Raw genomic sequence first — 6000 nt, forward strand, 5'->3', positions numbered from 1 at the left:
CATGTAAATTGTTTTCTTTTGGTCTGACTGGGATTTTTTATGTCTTTACGTTTTGTGACAGTTTGAGGAACGGGTTGGGGGGGTGGGGGGCATGCACTTTACTCGTCCCAGTTAAGGCATGATATTTTACTCAAATTTGGGTACTGTCCCTGGGTGAAACAAATGACCAGACTCTCTTTGCATTTTTGTTTAATCAAACGTGCATAAAGTGACACTTTTCTATGACCTTGCTGACCAAATCTGTTGCTGGTTATCTTTTTGTTTTAATATCTTATGACCTGCGAACACAGAATCAATGTATCAGTTTAAACTAATAACATACTACAGTCATCTTTTCCAATTTTCTGCTGACTGTCCTGAAGTTTAAGGCTATTGCTGGAATATAGCCACTACCCACTATCCATTAGCTACTTACTGCATTGGTCTGCCCTATTCTGGACAGCCCAGTTTTACTGTGAGGTCCTGAAACAAATAGAAGGCTTCTTTTTTATAGATGCTTTGGTTAGGTTCAATCTGGTTAGTTTCCAGCATGTATTGAAATGGTATTTCTATTTGAACTTGTTTTTCCAGACTTAATGATAAGGACATTGAGTTATTAGTACTGATTACTCTACATCAACATCATACCTACCTAACATAATACATCCAATTCTGGTTGTACAGATTTCCCTGAACCTTCGGCATAACTGTGATCACAACTCACTGGGGTACTACGCTGGAAACCAAGTCCCACTATTCCCAGAGATTGCAACAAATGGGTAGCACAATGGCTCAGTGGTTAGCCCTGCTGCCTCACAGCACTAGGGACTTAGGTTCAGTTCCACCCTTGGGTGATTGTCTGTGTAGAGCTTACACATTCTCCCTGTGTCTGCACGTGTTTCCTCCAGGTGCTCTGGTATCCTCCCACAGACCAAAGTTATGTAGGTTAGGTGGTTGATCATGGGAAATGCAGGGTTACAGGAACAGGATGCATCTGGGTGGAATGCTGTTTTGAAGGAGTGGTGTGGACTCAATGGGCCACGGGCCTGCTTCCACACTGTAGGGATTCTGTGAAATTTGAAGATGTAACAAAGTTGACTCATTGCTTCTCAGGATTAAAGCAAACCATAACAGGTGTTCCTCAGTAACAACAAAAAAGTAACTATTTGTAATAACACTCTTAACTTTAACAAAAACAGTAAAGGAATAGGATTTCTAACTCATGTCACTTAAACTTTACCTTTTTTAAATTCACACACATGCAGACACGCTAAGAAAACCAGACAAATTCAACATAGCTAGTGGAAGGAAAAGATGTTGGAGGACAAGATTTCTGGATCAGTAATCCAAAAATCACAGAACTAGATCCATTGGATCCACAATGCCTTTCTTTTGGTGCCTCAATGTTATTTGCTCAGCATTGACCAGTCCTTAGTTCATAGTTGCTTGGTTGGTCCCATGTACTTTCTGATTGTCTTTGGGCTTTGGAACTGTTTCCTTTAGTATTTCCAAATGTATGTTTCCTCCTCTTTCAACAGAACTTTGGTGGAAGAGCAACTTTACAGAGAATGATGGAGAGAGAAAAGTTCGATGCTGTTAACTTAAAGAGGTTTCCTGGCTTCTCTCACTCAGTCCTTTCATCAGGTCCATATTAAACTGCAATTGATTAATCAGAGGTTTGTTGCTATGCTGAGCTCTTCTGAATTTACAAGAACAGGTGCCAATGGAAAACCAGACTCCTCTGGTCAATAGGGTTCAGAACATTTCCAGGTAGTGCCAATGTTTCTGGACATAGTGTCCCAAGAAATAATGTTGTTTCATATGCACTGGTTAGCTTTAACTGTTTTCCTAAAGTTATAAGCAATACTTTGTGCTTCCTCTCTCTTTGTTTAAAACAGTGCCCATTTTTCTCATTTTCAGTTATAGTCCAAATATTGAATGTAAAAGTAAAAACATGTTTTTTTTTACATACTTTCGCCCTTAAATGAAATGAGTTGTGGGTTAGCACACTGAAAATAAAGTCCAGCTATTCCTGGAATCATTATAAAACCTAAGGATTTTGAAATGTAAGCAAAATTCCCAGCTTACCCATCTTTTAGACCCAGGTTGACAGAAAATGTGAACCAATTTTCAGCATTTATCATAATGAATAAGTTATTAAAAATGAATAGTCTAACTAGAGAAAAACAATTATAAATACAGGTTGGTATATAACTCCATTATTTAAAACTCTAACCTTTTGTAAACTCCCCTTCTACAACACAAACAGACAGATATGAAGGAAGAAATGTAGGTGTAATGGACAGAGAGAAAGGAATCTAACTTTCCCTAATATCCAGATACCGCGCATCATCCTCCACCATTTCTGCCACCTACAATCAGACCCTACCACCAGAGACATACTTCCCTCCCCATGCCTATCTGTGTTCCACAGAGACCACTCCCTCCATAACTCCGTCGTTAAGTCCCTGCCCCCCCTCCACCCCACCTCAACCCTCCAAAACTGGCACCCTTCCTTGCTGCCACAAGAGGTGTAAAACCTGTGCCCACACCTCCCCTCTGTCCAAGCTCCCAAAGGATCTTTTCACATCTAGCAAAAATTTTCCTGCACATCCACCCACCTCATGTGTCCATTGCTCTCGATATGACTCCTCTACATTGGAGAGACAGGATGCCAAATCGTGGAGTGTTTCAGGGAACATCTCTGGGATAATGCACCCAAGAACCCCACCACGCTGTGGCCAACCACTTCAACTCCCCCTCCCACTCCACCGAGGACATGCAAGTCCTGGGCCTCCCCCAAAGCCAAATCCAAATCACCTGACTACTGGAGGAAGAACGCCTCATCTTCCCCCTAGGGACCCTTTAACCACACAGCATCAACATCGATTTCACTAGTTTTCAAATCTCCCATCCCTAGACTCATCCCAGATCCAACCTTCCAATTTGGCACTGCCCTCTTGACCTGTCCCACCTGTCCATCTTCCTTCCCACCGATCGCATGGTCCCCATCAATCTCTCACAATCACCCCCACCTGCATCTACCTATTGCCTTCACAGCAACCTCCCCCAGGTCCACTCCCACCCTACTATTTATCTCTCAGCCACTTTCCCCCACACCCCCCCACCCCCATATTTCTGATGAAAGGCTCCTCAAGATGCTGCCTGACATATTGTGCTTTTCCAGTGCCACACGTTTTGACTCTGACTCTCAGATTCTGCAATGCCCATTTTCTCTCTGTTTCAGGGTTTGCTGAGATCATTCTTAGGATGATCAGAATGCTGTCCCTCAAGCTTCCTTCTCTAGATACTTTCACCTATTTGCAGCAGGCACAGGGTGACTGGTTCACACATATGACAATCTGTGAATTATCAATTAAAAGTCAACAACTGGAAACGGGAAATGCACTGGCTGAATTAATGCTTAAGGTGCTTCTTACTGAAGTGTAAAACCTCCTTCCCCAGAAATCAGATGGTCTCTGCCAATATATTCACACTCCTGAGCTGTTCAGCTAGGAACCAATTACAGAGTTGTTGTCAGAGAAAAAAATCTTTGTCATTGATAATTGGTCAGTAGTTCATGGATCGGTCAGCTAACTATTAACAGCCAAAGATCCAATTGTACATGCCTCTTGGCACCAGCTCATCTGCAAACACAGCTTCCACCACTGCTTGAACAAGCAGCTGTGTAAACAGTACTCACAATGAGTGCTGGGTTATTTGTTTTTAATGAATTGTTCAACAATATTAGTTTTTTATGAAAACATTTTCTTTCACATTTTAGTCCACAATTGAAAATGCAGACAAATCAAAAATAAAAAGGTTTTTAATAAATGAAACATTTGTTAATATATTTCATTTCAAACTATCTGGTATAGAGCTCACACAACATCAAGCATATCCATTCATCCTCATTCATTTCCCTTAAATTCTTAACTCACCCGCACGTTTTCACATTCTGGACAATGTATATACTGTCACATTATTTCTTCCAGTAATGTGAACAATGTTTTACATTAAATCAGTAAGGTCCACCTGAACAATCTAAACAATTTAGAATAAACTATGTCTGAACAATTTAAATTTTTCAACAAGAATTCATGAATTATGGTCAGTTTATTTTTTTTTTGTAAATGAGTCTTCAAAATGTTAAAGAGCCAATAATAGCCTGGTTTCCTTGTTTTTACTGAAGAATACTTATTCTTGTATTGTTTTAATTTCTGACAAAAGTGCCGTACTGGCTTCACTATTCCCAGCTCATCTTGCAACTCCCTCAAGTCATTACCAAAAATTACCATTTTAAAAGGTGTTGTAAGTTCAGGGGTGGCCAATGATGTTTGATTTATTAGAATTGCCTTCAGCTTCTCAAAGGATCCTTGGCATTCTGCTGACCATACACTTCACATGTCTTCATAACAGAATTTTCAAAGGTACAGAAATTGTGCTGAAGTAAGACATAAATTTCCAGGGAATCCCTCACATGCCTGAAAAATCTTATAATTTTCCTTTGAGTTTTCACAGCAAGGAACCCTTTACATATGCTATTCTTCATAGAATCACTACAATGTGGGAGCAGGCCATTCTGCCCATCAAGTCCATAACAACACTCCAAAGAGCATCCTGCCCAATCCCTGCATTTCCCACAGCTAATCCACACATCGTTAGATTGTGTGAGGAAATTGGAGCACCCAGAGAAAAGCCCACACAGGCACAGGGAGAATGTGTTACCTAAGGGTGGAACTGAACCCATGTCCCTGGCACTGTGAGGCAGCAGTATTAACCACTGAATCAATGTGCTACCCATGCCTGATATATCCTTGGTAGTTACCTTTGCCTTTGCACATTCACGCTTGGTAAAATAGATTATTAATCCAGCTAACTTCAGTTGTCTACATATGTCCTTTAATTTCTTTTACATATATTTCCAGGTATTAGAGTATATCACAACTTTATCTAAACGAATTACACAGTTCAGTACTTTAGCTTTGATTTGATACACACATCTGTGTAATGTAGCTGGAGCATTTTCAAAGAGTATCACTGACATTGATAATCTTCCATTTAGTAAAACAAAGGCAGATATTTATTTAGCTTTGAAGGCAGTGATACTAGCAAGTAACCTTTCATAGATCAGTGTTAGAAACAAAAATGAAGCTCTGCTGACCCTGTCGATACAATATTCCAATTAAGGAATTAATCTGCTTTTGTTACTGCATTCATCTTTTGATTATCTATGCAGAATCCTGTTTATCCATCTGGTTTAGGAACAAATATCATGAATGAAATCAAACTACTTTGTATGGGTCAGTGGTGCTGGAAGAGCACAGCAATTCAGGCAGCATCCGAGGACAGGCAAAATCGACGTTTCGGGCAAAAGCCCTTCATCAGGAATAAAGCGCAATCAAGTAATTATCAAGCATGGATTGAATCACCATTTCTAAATGAGCTTGTCTTTCAGAGCTTAACAGATAAGGAGTTTGGTTTATCAACATTGAATCTCCTATGACCACGTCTTGTCCAGTTAACATAGCACATCCAGGTATATCACCACGGATTTCTTTGAATTTTCCACATAATCTTCCTCAATCTTCCTGTCCACCTTCTCCTAAATATGTTAATCTTCCTCTCCTTCTATCTCACTCCTATTGTTCTTCTCATCCTCAATTATTTTTTATCACCAGACTCTCTTTCTTAACATTTTCCTGCAATGGTATTGTTTCACAGGACATAACCGATTCTCATTCCAGCTCACAAAGATATCTACTGGATGAATCACAATTATAGTACACTGGTTTGGATACTGTTGGGGGGGGTGGGGGGGATCAATGGGGCACAGGTCTCTGGCACAGAGTCTGTCCTTGTTCCTGTTGCTCAGAAGGGAAGGAGGAAGAGGAGCAGAGTATTTGTCATTGGGGATTCCATAGTTAGGGGACAGAAAGGAGGTTTTTTGGGAACGAGAGAGACTCAACGTTTGGCATGTTGCCGCCCAAGTGCCAGGGTTCGTGATGTCTCTGATCGCGT

Source organism: Chiloscyllium plagiosum, unplaced genomic scaffold, assembly GCF_037043375.1.
Source record: "Chiloscyllium plagiosum isolate Xiang-an unplaced genomic scaffold, Cpla_swu_hap1 HiC_scaffold_37, whole genome shotgun sequence".
Taxonomy (NCBI): domain Eukaryota; kingdom Metazoa; phylum Chordata; class Chondrichthyes; order Orectolobiformes; family Hemiscylliidae; genus Chiloscyllium; species Chiloscyllium plagiosum.